Here is a 14,681-nt window from a genome sequence, read left to right as displayed (position 1 = left end):
GATCCGGGGATAGACCCAGCTGGTGTGTGTGTGTGTGTGGAGCAGACAGGCATGATAACGTCTTCAGTGCTCCCCAGCAGCTGGCCTGAGAGAAAGCAGGACCACTGAGAGACACTGAGTAGACACACATATCTTCCTTGTGCAGCCACAGAGCATATAAAGCTGTGCTGTGCTGGCACAGGTCTCCAGTCCTGCACTTCTGTTCAAGTGTGAATGTCCTTAGATATGACTTGAAGCTACTTCACTACTTGGAGCTCTTATATTTCATTTAAAAATATATACTTTTCATTTATTATCTTTCGTTTTAAATGGGATTTCTTGTTTTCTTTAAAAGTAGTAACAGGAAAGAATATTGAGAAAACAAGGTGAAACTATTCAACATTCTTGTAAAGTTAGACATTTTTATTTTTATTTTATTTAAATTAAATTTGTGCATTCAGCAGACGCTTTTATCCAAAGCGACTTACAGTGCATTCAGACTAAGTGTTTTTACCTAACATGTGTTCCCTGGGAATCGAACCCACAACCTTGCGCTGCTAACGCAATGCTCTACCACTTGAGCCACATTAATATTTTTTTTTTTTTGCTAAACTCCAAAAACATGCTTATACATAAAATAATGGAGTTTTCAGCTGAAATGAGCACTATGGTACATAAACAGCAAAAACGTATTTTCCTTTTTACACAAATTATGATTATAGTAACAGATTATTGATCAATAAAGGCTTATTTTCATGCAGTTCCTTGCACATTGTTATGTTAAGACCTCAGAACACCTTTACCATAGTGCATGATTTGTAAACTAATACATTTTTATGTTTGCAGCACATAAACAGCTGAATATGTATTACCTCTGACATAGTAAACTTGCTCGTAAGCTCCCCCGGTACACATTGCATTTAAGATGCCGATCACTCTGGCACGAGTCCTGTGCAACACATTTTGTGATTAAAAAAGCTCAAACAGTTGTACAAAGAAGCTACAATTACATGTTTTATCTCACATTTTCTTTGGTCAACACTATTTGCTGGGTTTGGGTACAGTTTACTACTGTTTTAAGCATGCTACCCATTGGAGCACATGGTTTCAAAGTCATATTTTTACTTTTAATTATTATAATTATTATTTTTTTCCTTTGGTTTGTTTCAGATTATTGAGAAAAATTAGAGAATACCCATATTACTAGCTCATTTCAACACCTCTCTGTTCTGTAATGAGAAACTCTCTGGTATAGTTGTTGGAGTCCTACTGTAAATCAAAGCTACAATGCCACTGACATACAGTACCAGATCCTGTTAGTTGCTTAGCAACCGGTTACAGCTCTTTGAGGAAGGATCCCCATTTCCAAAAAAAGACACAGTGAGAGCGGTTCCTTGATCTCCCTCTGTGGGTGTTTACATGCAGTATGTATTATAAGTGTTGATCAAGGCTTCTCTCTCCATCCACACACACACACTGAAGGCTTTCGCTCCATTGTGGCCCTTGTGTGGGAGGAGCAGGTTCAAGGCCCCTGGTGGGACTGAGGTTACAGCACTGAAACAGCTTATTAGTAAAGATAAATGAGTGCATCTTCAAGAATCCCCCGATCTGACCGACCCACATCTGAGGGAGCTTTAAACATTTCAAAGAGAATTTATTGTTGAAAACACAAGTGGTTAAGAAATATTATATTCAAGCAAAGAAAAAATGTAGATTTTGCTTTTTAGTATGCTTAATATGTTCCAACAAACTTGGTTTTTTTGATTAAAAAAATTGCTGCTCTACATTAAAATATACAACAAGACGGTGTTTAAGTGTTTATACAAATAGCTTAATTTGTAAAAAAAAAAAAACGCAGGAAGTATATATATATATATATATATATATATATATATATATATATATATATATATATATATATATATATATATATATATATATATATCCTGCCCAGTTGCTTCTCAAAACTAGCCCAAGCGCGTTTCCAGGATATTCCCCCAAAAAATTGCTTCCCGAGGTAAAAATATAATTTTTTTTGGCAGGGTTGCCTTGGTAAAATTAGCATTTTATGGGGCTAAATATCACGTTATTGGTATTGGGGTTGCTTCAAACCACGGACATGAAAAACAACCGCAGACTTGGCAACACTGGTTCAGGTTGAGCGGCAGTTACTACACAGAGCCGTAGTCTACCGACAACTAACACAAAATCGTTAGCCCCTAAAATGCGAATTTTACCAAGGCAACCCTGCCAAAAAACGTATATTTTAACCCCGGGAAGCAATTTTTATCGGGGAACCTTCTGGAAACACAATTGGACTAGTTTTGAGAAGCAACTGGGCAGGATTTGTTGTGAAAACCTGGCAACCCTGATCTGAACACACGTGCTGGAGATATACTTCTAATTACAGGAGCGTCTTTACTGATGAGATGCGCATGAAAATCGCATTCGATTCTTTGCACAGCCTTAATATATATATATATATATATATATATATATATATATATATATATATATATATCAGGATCGTGTGACACTGAAGACTGGAGGAATGATGCTGAAAATTCAGCTTTGCCATTACAAGAAGAGTATTAAAATAGAAGAGTATTAAAATAGAAAAGAGATATTTTAAATATAGTAATAACATTTCACAATATTACTATTTTACTGTATTTCTGATCAAGTAAAATGCTCCATTGGTAATCATAAGAAACTACTTTCAGTTTCAAGTTCACTGTAAATCCCTTTACTTCTGATATTTGTGTTGCATGTCAAATTATTTTTGAACCCCTCACCTTACATTATTGGGAACAACATCGTCTGCTGAGACTTTGACACAGTTAGTAAAGATAGTTAGTGTTAGAGATGGTGATTTCACCAAAAAATTAATCCACTGCTTAGAACAACTGTTTTGTGGTTTTCATGGCAACAGAATGCTTCTCTGAAAGTCTTCAAGCTTGCTGAATCGTACCTCAGCAAACATTCAGCTCCTGTGGCTCTATGATTAAAAGCTTTTCTAATTAGATCAAACTGATAGCACCCTGGCATCAATCCAAAGCACAGCCCCTTGAGAAATCTCTTGCAAAGTCGTACACAAGCCAAGTGTTGGTGGTAATACTCGAATACGAGCACATGCTGCGAATCTGCTTGGCTAAATCCTGTTAGACTGTTATATTCAGCCCGAGTATAAGGAGCCTGATCAATTAAAAATGGGTCGTGTCTCATTGTTGATGCTTGATGCTGTGCTGCTCCTGGGGCGTCTCGCTAATCGAGATAAATCGCTATCTGAGTCGCTCCGATCAATATGTGCTTCACAACACACCCATTGACACCCACAGTCACGGCCGGCACCATGCTGTGTACGTCTATGGCTCACCGGATTTCACTTTTGATTTGATCTGTAAGAGGATGAGAGGAAATTAACAGTGAATTAGGTGTGTGATGTTTCGGATATATTGCAGATTACTTGCATTCATGCACACATGTCCCTGCAAAGGTTTCAGGCCCTTGTCAAATTTTTTATTTTATTTGCTAATTAATTTTATTCTTTACTAACAATTGAATGTAATTCTGTTTAAAAGATTAATTACATGAATGTGTCCATAGTAAAGAAACAAGGATTTTTAAAATCTTGTTAATTTACAGTTCAAATTCATGTTAGTTTTAAATCATGAAACATGAAATTCAGGGCCGGCCCTGACCAATTTGCTGCCCTTGGCAAGATTTTACCTGGCGCCCCATTCATCACAGCCATTTTCACCCTGTCATTGTGTTCATGATTTAGCATATATATATATATATATATATATATATATATATATATATATATATATATATATATATATACATACACACACACACACACACACACATTACAGCAGAACTGTTTCCAACACTCATAATAAATCATCATATTAGAATGATTTCTAAAGGATCATGTGATAGACTGGATGTCACATGTAGAAGAAGAATGGAGTAATGATGCTGAAAATTCAGCTTTGCATCACAGAAACAAATGATAATTTAAAGTATAATAAATGATAATGAATAATGAAACAAATTATTTTAAATTGTAATAATATATCACAATATTAAATTTTTTCTGTATTTTTGATCAAATAAATGCAGGCTTGATGAGCAGAAGAAACTTCTTTCAAAAACATTAAAAATAGTAATGTTTCCAAACTTTTGGCCTGTACTGTGTCCCCCCAAAACTGCACAACTGTAGAGTAAAACATTAATTAAAAAGTGATAATAAAAAATGCGTCTTAAAACTGACATGATTGTACAAAATCACAGTCTGGGGACTCAGAACTCAGAACAACTGCTAACATTAAGTTTAAGGTAAAAATAACTGCCATGAAATTATAGTATCTTACTCCTATGCAATAAATTGTTCTTTCACTACATCTCTTTACCTCTGTCTTTATCCTCTTCTCTTTTTTCTGGCACTGTATCTATCGCAGACTATGCTCATTTATAGTGTGTCATGTAAATTCTGCCTTCCGTCACAATCAGGAAACTTTCACCGTGTCTAGAACTGGCGCGAGCTGCCAGGCCCGTTTCTATGAGCTGTGTGTTAACAAAAGCAGTGCTGTCTACATTGTATGCGGCGTCGGGCACGCTACACAACAAATTACCAACAACTGATCGTGCGCGCGCTCTGTTTCTGACGCACTTCAAGCACTCGATGGGCGGGGGAAGATTGAAGAGCCGGACTTTTTTTTTTTTTTTTGCTTTATTTGGTAGTATTTCGAATTAATGGTTTTTAAATAGTAGCCTATTATAAAAAAAATATATATGTAAAAAAAAAAAACAACAACAACAAAAAAAATTCACTCGTTCACTCATTCTGGCGCCCCTATGGATGAGTGGCGCCCTTAGCATTTGCCTATACCACCCATGCCGCGGGCCGGCCCTGATGAAATTAGGTGTATTTAAGTCATTGCATTCATGAATTGCACTTTAGATAAATAAATAAAGATGCTGTAATGCCAGCTTTAGGTCTTTTGGGATTGTTATGTCCCAGCTTTGCATGTTGTTCAGTCACAATATGGTCGTGGTGCGCCTTTAAAACCATTCTCAAAAACTCCTCTCTGTAACTCCTTCAAAGTGATCACTGGCTTCTCTCTTATGTTCCCACTGAGAGTTTGGAGTGAAAGCCTTTCCTAGGCACTATCTGTGTACCTTGATGTAACTTCCAGTTCCTGATAATTGAACAAATCACGCCCAATGGGACATCTCAGCACTTGGATACTCTCTCCTTAATTTATGCATTTGTAGTTAATCTCCAACTACTTTATGCCTCATTTTCACAGTTGTCCTTCACGTTCACAGCCCGAATAATGATCCCTCAGCTGTGGGGTTTTTAAACTGAAAATGTGATAGTTATTTAAATGGCTCACAGGTACAGGCCATTTGCAACATAATTGTGTTCAAATTACTTAGAGCTCCTGCAGCACAGCCATGGAATATCTAAACAAATATTTTGTTTTTATAACAGTTATTATGGTATGAACATCTACTATTTAATTCAAGTTTATTTGTATAGCGCTTTTTTTTTTTTTCTTTTACAATACTAATCGTTACAAAGCAACTATAAGCGATTATTTAAAGCTAAATAATCATTGTTAAAGGGATAGTTCACCCAAAAATTAAAATTTGTTTGGGTGAACTATCATAATGTTTATCTGCTTACCCCCAGTCTTATAATGTAAGTGCATGGGAATAACGGCTTAAAAAATGAATAATAATACACAAACAAAACCAAATTAAATCCTGCGGCTCGTGACGATACACTGATGTGTAAAGACACAAAACTGAACAGTATCAATTGAGATTGTAGATAAAGTGTTAATGGTCCCCTTGATAGATAGTGTAGGTGGCAGTAATGCACTCATAAGTCTGCAATCCACCGTAAAGCAAGAAGAAGAAGACGCCTCATGTGCCGGCTGTGTTTTGAAGAGGTGCTCATACAGTTCAGACGGTTCAGGAATTTTAGTGCATCAGAGGTAAAGACCGATCGCTTTGTGTCTTTACACATCCATGTATCGTCACGAGCCACAGAGTTTAATTTGGGTTTGTTTGTGTATGTTTTGTTTTCTTTTTTGTTTATTGTATGTTTTGGCCATGATTCCCAATCACTTACATTATAAGACTGACAGACTGCAACGGTTTCATTTAAAAATTTCAGTTTGTGTTCTACTGAAGAAATAAAGTGACTTACATCTTGGACGCCCTGGGGGTAAGCAGATAAACATCAAATTTTCATTTTTGGGTGAACTATCCCTTTAAGTCCAGACACTAAATTATGTATTTCATGTTAAATTATCTGCTTTGTTTCAGGAAAAATACTATACACTGTTATCCACACAAATCAAGTTCATCAATAAATGTATTGTTAAGTGACAAGATGTGAAGTGATTAAGACATTTTAACTTCAAGCCATTGCTTTCAGCTGTCATAATAATTGTAAAAAAACAAACAAAACAAAAAAACATGTAGTTACCTTGTATTACTAGAACTTTCTTAGATTAATACACTGTAAGTACACTATAAGTACATGTTAGTACACGTACTGTAAAATAAAGACTTACTATCAAACTTTGATATTAAACAAGCTACCAAACAAGCTATAGAAGGCAACGCTATAATCACTTACACAGTGGACTCATGGAGAAAAATGCATTGGTTATACTCAGTTTTTTTTTTTTTGGCCGTGACTAATTTACTGTATTAGTGACTCATCATCCTCTGTAATAAAGAGAAAAGAATCACTTCATCTGAAGTTTAAATTGAATGAAATGGCCTTGACAGCCTACTTGCTGCAGTTCCTCAATGACTGAAGAACTTTGTTCTCTCCCACTGGACTCATGTGTGTGTGTGTGTGTGTGTAGGTGAGGTAAAGGGGGAAAGCAGGCATTTGATCAAAGCACTGTGAGGCAAGCTTTAAACATTTCTAAAATTGAAACAATTATTATTTTTTTTTTCCCTGTTTGTGTTTGCATTGTTCTACTTACACAGTTAATTTAAGTATATATAATTATGTGACCTACAATACACAGCATTGTTTTTGATTATATTTTTAGGGGTTGGTATGACAACCCCCCCAACCCCGCATAATTTCCACCTATAAATTAAGCTACCAAAACCATTCAGATGGATTACAACAAGCTTTACTTTTAATATACTGTAAGATGAGTGTCAGATTCTGTAATCACAGTTACAAGGCCATATTATTGTGACTTGCAATTGAGAGATTTACAGAATATTGCAGCAAATGTAATGTATCTTCCAGTTCAACGAAGGTGACCAAAAGACAACAGATAAATGGTATAAGGTGTATTATTGTGTGTGTGTGTGTGTGTGTTTTGCATGGTGAGTATCTCAAGGTCATTCAATATACTTGGCTCACAGACGTTGCAGTAGTGTCCACTCTATAGATTACATAGAGATGTGGATTGTCTTACCATTCAGTGCTATTGGTAACGTAAACCTTCATCAATTATTATCGTTTACCCATGCCAGAAGCCAGATTATGTTCACAAACATCAATCCCATGAAATTTGAGAATATTTGTATGTATGTATCTATGTATGTATGTATATATAACAAACCCTCCCTTCTTCAGTACAAAGTTCTCAAAACCTGAAATAAAGAAATCCAGGGAGATCAGACTATATTTAGTACTATTATTTTATTAATCTCTGATGATAGCTGACTGCGCCTTCCCTTGAGGCAGAGTCATGAGTTCATGGGTTTTAAGCATGGTCCTATGATGTATCCTTGTAATGTAATCACTGCAAAAAAAAAAAAGTGCAGAAATAAACTGTTTTTGTTAATCGTACATTTTCATATTTTTGCAAATATTTATTTTTATAATATGCCTTAATGAACCAACTCGCTAAAATATACTGGACTTCAAAATAGGAGAAAGGACATTCTAGAAATGTACTTGACTATTACCTCAGTTTTCTTGTCTGTAAAGCTGCAGTTGCAATACAGTGTGTGGGGAAAAATAGAGAAGTAGCCATTTGTGATGCTGTTTAACTGATTAGCTTGTTACAGGAAAGAGAACCACTGAGCTACGGTCATGCCGCTGAAAAATCTTGTTATTAGCATTGCCACTTTCAGTTCGTTTCTCGCCAACACTGATGACCATGGAGTCAAATTTCTACTATATATTCGGTCAGAAAACAAAGGTCCTCACATTTCCGATGTGTATGTGTATGTGTATGATTCTCTTACACAGAATATTCAGTTTTTTACCTCTGTATATATTCTGTGGATTTGAATTAAATACATTTCTAGTTCCTATGTAAATATATGTACATTTCTTTAATTATTATTATTATTAGTAGTAGTAGTAGTGGTAGTATTGTTGTTAGTAATAGTAACAGCAGAAGTATTATTATTATTATTAAGTATTATTATTAGTATTATTAATAATAATAATAATTAATATTAATTACATTATAATAATAATAATAATGTTAAAATGTTATTGTTGTTGTTAATAATAATAATAATAAAGTTAATTTACCATAAATGTTTAGAAAGGCTCTATATAAATAACACTAACAAATTAACAATATGTTTGTTTTCATTTTCATTATCATGATCATTTATACTAATTAAAATAATATATAATGCTTACAGTAGTAGTGTAGTAATAATAATATGATAAAAACATCAACAACATTATTATTATTATGTTATTATTATTACTATTAATACTCTGTGATGATAACTGACATTATTGAACCTGACCTTGAGTTTTTAGAAATGCTCTAAATAAATAAAATGCTATTATTGTTGTTGTTGTTGAAAATAATAATAATAATAATAATAATAACGTGTCAACTTTCAAAACTGCAGCTGCAGTTGCACTATACTTTTGGACTATTTGGGGTAATCGGTGAATGTTCTTAAAATCCATCATTGTCAATGTTTCTGTGCTTAAAATGTCTGGTGGTCTCATTTGAGCTCAGACCTGTGTGCTGCTCTTGTTGGAGTGACAGTCTGTGGAAAGCATTCAGCTGTTTCGAGCTGTCTTGGCCTCACAGGTGGAACTGAACATGACGGAACATTCTAATGAACTGCATGAAGCTGCTTTCAGATCTCAGGGGCGGAGTCTCATTTCCAGCAACTGTATCTGTTGCTTGATAAGAAAATGTCAGTTTCATATCATCAGAAGAACATTGCCCTGCGGGAGACAGAAGAGAAAACACTCTGGGCCATTAGAGTCGCAGTCTCTTTGCAGTGCTGCTACAACAAGATCATGTGTGATTTACCAGACCGATCTCACAATAATTTATACACATTTTACAAGGTGGCTAATTCGTACAAATTCGTACAACCTCACTCATACAGTTCATATGATTTTTGCTAAATTGCACATATTTTATGAGTTTCACAATTCGTATAAGTTTGTACGAATGACCTACACCTAACCCTGCCCCTAAACCTACCCGTCACTGGGGTGTAGACAAATCGTAAAAAACAAGTGAGGTCGTACAAATTAGAATCTGAATATGGATACGAATATGAATTGGTCGTCAGATAGCGTTGGATTTACTGACAATGCGCACATTAAAGAACACAAACGAAACATCTCATTTCCATAATGACCAGCGCAATCTACCAAACTACCAAAAGCAACGCAAATTACCACCTGCTTTAAGACATGCTTTTTTTTGGACGCTAAATAATAGCGCAAATAGGAGTAATTTGACAAACTTAAACATTAGTAAACTGTGTAGCGTAATTTATTTTAATAGCCTACTCTCCTCCCATAAATTTTGCATCTGAAAGGTAAACTCCTACAAACGCAAAAATAACTGCGCCAATTCTTTACTGCACATCTTTAGTAAATCCTTACAGTACTATTTTAACACCAAAAGACGGTTTGTAATGGCGCAAGGTGTGAGAGGGGTTTTTACATTGGCCAAAAATAGAACATTTGATATCTAAAACAAACAAGCAAACACAGCCCAGATGAGGAAAAGTAACACAAAAGTGAGGTATTGCATAAAAAAAATCTCGTAAAACGTAACTAAGTAATGTAATCAGTTACTTTTTTTATGGAGTATAACACAATATTGTAATGCATTTTTTGTAAAAGTACATTTCCCCAACATTGCATTTTAGTGCATATTTCACAGTAGTACAATCAGTCAATAATAAATAAAATGTAATTTATTTGTATACAATTATAGATAAAATCAAGTCAAAATAATATCTTAATTTTTGGTTTATTTACACTGCTTAATAAGTATAAGAATAAGTATTTTTATTAGTATGTTATACTACTATTATTTAGTCACCTTTTCAGACCGTTACTTAGGAAATATACAGCAGTTATCATTCAAATGTGTGCACCTTTAATCTGAGCTGATTGCTTGCTAAACACCATCGATTCAACTCATTTATGCATTTGGCAAATGTTTTAAAGGCACATACCATTTATTCAAGGTGTAGCATACATATTATGAGTTCACACATTCCTTACATTGGGTTCAAAACCCATGACCTTTGTGTTAAAAGCACCATTTGCTACTGTATGAGCCTTTCAATGTGTTTTAACCGTACATGGCTGAAAGTGCTGATGTATGAGCAGTTTTCTCTGCAATTAGTCCTTTCATGACCACCAGTTTGACCCATTCCTGCAGGTGCAAAGCTGTTTTAATTGAATGACAGGGCAGTGTACTTTCTCTTTTCAGCATGTTTTACAGTTCGAAAAGACCTGAAATGCCACTTAGATACGCTTATTATAATCTGTTCATTTACAAGAGCCATCCAGATGAACTGATTCACTAGAATGAATCATACTTTTCAAAGCTACATAGGACAGATTCAGAAAAAGGGACCATTTAGGGTGATACCGATATCTGTACTGATTATTTCTTGAATGGATACAAGAAAAAAATTTCCTAGAAAAAGAAAGATAGAGAGAGATTTCTGAGATGCTGCTGTTAACTACTAACAAATTTTTGTTCCCTGTCATTTTGTTTTATTTGATGTTTAATTCCTCCCAGATTCACTCTCATGTCATACTCTGGGGTTCCCGTTTATGCAGATGTGCACTCTGCATTTATTGAGGACGCACACAAATATATAGATTAAAATCCTTTTATAGCTTGTACTGCATGTTAGCTTGCTTGTTGTACACAACAGCACAATTTAAACACTTCTATTTAAGCTCATATGTCTTACTAACAAGAAATTATGCTTCTAACCACAGGTCGAGAGCTAAGTTTGCGACACTGTTTGCAAATGTTCGATTGAACTATGGTTTCGGGTAACACTGAAATGTTGAATTATGTTGGTAACGACGGAACTTGCGACCATAGTTGGCTAACGATGCTTTTGGGAAACCCATCCCTTATTGTTAATCTCCTATCACTTGCCACTAAACGCTCACTCACAGTACATGGTAAGATTGCTGTGTTTAAAATCTGGAAGTATTTTAAAGCTTTTGTTCATCTGCAATATGTCGCTATGTTTCTTCACTTCAAAAATCATTGCACTGAGTTATTTCAACTTAAATTATATTAAACGAACTTAAGAAATCGAGTTGATTCTCGTATACATCAAGTGACTCTCAAAGATGCGTATACCCTCATGGGGTTGGAGTGCCACTGTTTGGTAACACTTTGGGCCTTATTTTAATGATCTATTCTAAGCGCATGGTCTAAAGCGCAAGACACAGGTGCACTCAAGGCGTGTCTGAATCCACTTTTGCTGGTTTAACGACGGGAAAACACTCTGGTCTTAATGGGTTTTCCCTATACTCTTAACGAATAATAGGTGTTTTTGGGCGTAATGTGCAATAAACCAATCAGAGTCTCATCTCCCATCCCCTTTATAAACCCGTTGCACTCTTTTTGCGCTATTTACATGGCGGAATGTAATCTTTCATTAAATAATGTTTGTGTGCTGCTTGTGTGTCCCTGTGTGTGTAATAAGCAAAGTGTACACACGTTGTGCTCCCGCCATATTACTAACGCGCTCTTTAAATAACAAAGCAAAAATACTGCGGCAGCCTTTAGACCAGGTTTGAGTTGGTCTATGGCGCAGTCTATTTTCAGTTCCTCAAAATAGCAATGCGCCATCAGTGTGCCACTCTTTTTTAGACCAGCAGGCTCATGGGTGCACAAATGGGCGCAGAGGCATTTGCTATTTAAACGTGGTGCAGGATGGTAAAATGAAAACTGCGTCAGGCTGAAACTAGAAAAAACACTTAAGCTGTGCCTTGCGCACTATTTTGCCGGTTGTATAATAGAGCCCTTAATCTTGATGGGTCATACAACATACTGACTATGAGACACAAGTATGTGTCAACTTATTCTAGTAACCCTAATCCTGACCGGACAGTCTACTCTGAGAGCTAGTAGACATGTATTTGTAAATTAATGAGAATTAGTTGACACTGCAAAGTTACTTATAGTTAGTAGAATGTCTAAGGTGGACTATCAAAATAAAGTGTTTTAGTGATTTATGTTTTGAATGTTAAGGAGAGCACACACTGAATTTTTCACTTTGGTTCATTTCTTTGTCAACATATCATTGGGCTAAAACCCACGAATCAAGACTGGCGTTGTGCGATGGAGGAAATAATTACTATTAAAGTGGGACTAAAGTGTACAATGTGTACAAATTACCTGCACGAATCAATAAATACAATGTATTAATTTAGCTTCACATACACATACACAGTTTATCAACACTTGAGCACATTGAAATCTTTAAAAATGTACTTCAAAGGTCACCCTTACTTACAGGAAAAGGCACCGGTTTCATAGGATGACCTCTAAACAGAGGACAACTGAGCATTTTTTTGACTAGACATTGTGAGTTTTTCACAGCGTGCCATATGTGTGAACCACAAAATAATGCTGCTGGGATCTGAGTGTTATTATATTACTGGGACTGTCCTGCTTACTCACTGATCTTCATTCAGCATGAGAGAAGTGCTCAGTATTGGACTAGACCTTTTTTATTGTTTGAGAAGCCAATGCACTCGGATACATATAATACTAATAAAAACTCTGTTACATTATTATTTTTTTTAATTCTAAAGGTAGATATGGCTCCAGATCCTTAACTCACTACCAATTTAAATTGATAGTGTGTTGTTTTGTATTATCTAATATCAAAATATTGTTATGCATGGTATTTTTGACGTGTGATTCAGATGATGATGTTCTCGACCTCTTTGAAGAGAAACTAGGTGTCATTTTAGAAGAAAAAAAAGATGATATAGTTCCCATAGAAACAATATCCTTTAAATAATCTCAGTATTACTAATGCGATGGACTGAGTGAACCTTGCAAGAAAAGACAGAAACATCTTCGGTTAACATTTATCTCAGGTTTTTATTAAAGCAGTGTGTTCATTCTTTTTGTTTACTTATCGGTGTGTAAAATGTCCACGTATTGAAAGGTTCATTTAGCCCAGTGTCTGCAGCTGTTATCCTGAACTCCCCAATGATTTTCTTCTAGTATTATCTGATAGACTTCTTTTGCATCACATGCTTTAGAAACAAGGGTCGCCTTGCAGTAGAGAAAAGGGATTCACTTTTTAATTATGAATATTTAAGTTTAACATTTAGCTTTATGGCAGTATGCAGTAGTTTCCATGATATATGTATAACTAGCTATAACTTGATAAGGACATCTGAAATGTCCAATTACATTATTCGTTATGTTTATTATACTGTATCTTTATAGCAGTTATTCCTCTTTTTTCATTTAAATGTAACATTTTACTCATTTTGGAGAAACCACTTTAACCACTTTAAGTACAATTTTAAGGTTATATTAGTTACTATCAGCACACACACACACAAAAAAAAAACACGTTTGTCAAAAGTTTTGACAACACATTAGTCAAAGGTTAAAGTACACATGATATATCATCATTATTTTTATTGATTGATAGATTACAGTCTGGAGTCCCAGTGCTTAAGAAACTATTTTATTTTATTTTTGTGACGATGTAATTATTTAGCCATTGTTTTGTCACATATTAGTGTCTAGTGAAAATGCACCTCACATAAAAAAAATCACAATTAAGACTTGATGTGTGTAATAATTCATGTTCCTAGACAAACTTCTGGTGGTAAATTGTCAACTGAGGTAAAAATTAGTAGTATATGTTTGTGGCTCAAATTTGCTAAATTCTTGCAATATAATCCATGTATTACTTTGCAGCTGAATGGCCAATAGCTCATTTTTATTTACTTGTCAAAAACAAATTTCACTTCGATAAGTGTCAGTTTGGCCCATTTTCTACCAAATTATTACCTGAAACTGCTTTCTTTTTAGTAATATAATGGAAAGTGTTCAGTTCATGATTAATCGTGTTCATGTAGCTCAACTGGTAGAGCATTTGCATTATCAAGTGCAATGCTGGGGGTTCGATTCCCATGCATACATTTAATTTTAATTTTTACATTTAATAATGACCACACATTTGGACAGTTGAGCAATATTTTCAAATATGTTCTTACTGAGAGCCAACGCTTATAATCTGAGTTTATGAGTGTTCACCGTCCAAACATTTTGGTGATTGTTTTCTTTGCTCTCCTCTGTGTCTGTTATGAAGTGAGTAGCTGTTTTTTGGGTGGGGCGTCCCCGTCCTGTGTGTGCGAGGGCAGCAGTGGGTGTGAGTGGGAGACTGAATCAGAGGTGAGCTCCTGC

Source organism: Carassius auratus, chromosome 20 (assembly GCF_003368295.1).
Source record: "Carassius auratus strain Wakin chromosome 20, ASM336829v1, whole genome shotgun sequence".
Lineage (NCBI taxonomy): Eukaryota > Metazoa > Chordata > Actinopteri > Cypriniformes > Cyprinidae > Carassius > Carassius auratus.
The sequence above is the reverse complement of the archived record's forward strand: the minus strand, read 5'-3'. Positions refer to the sequence as shown.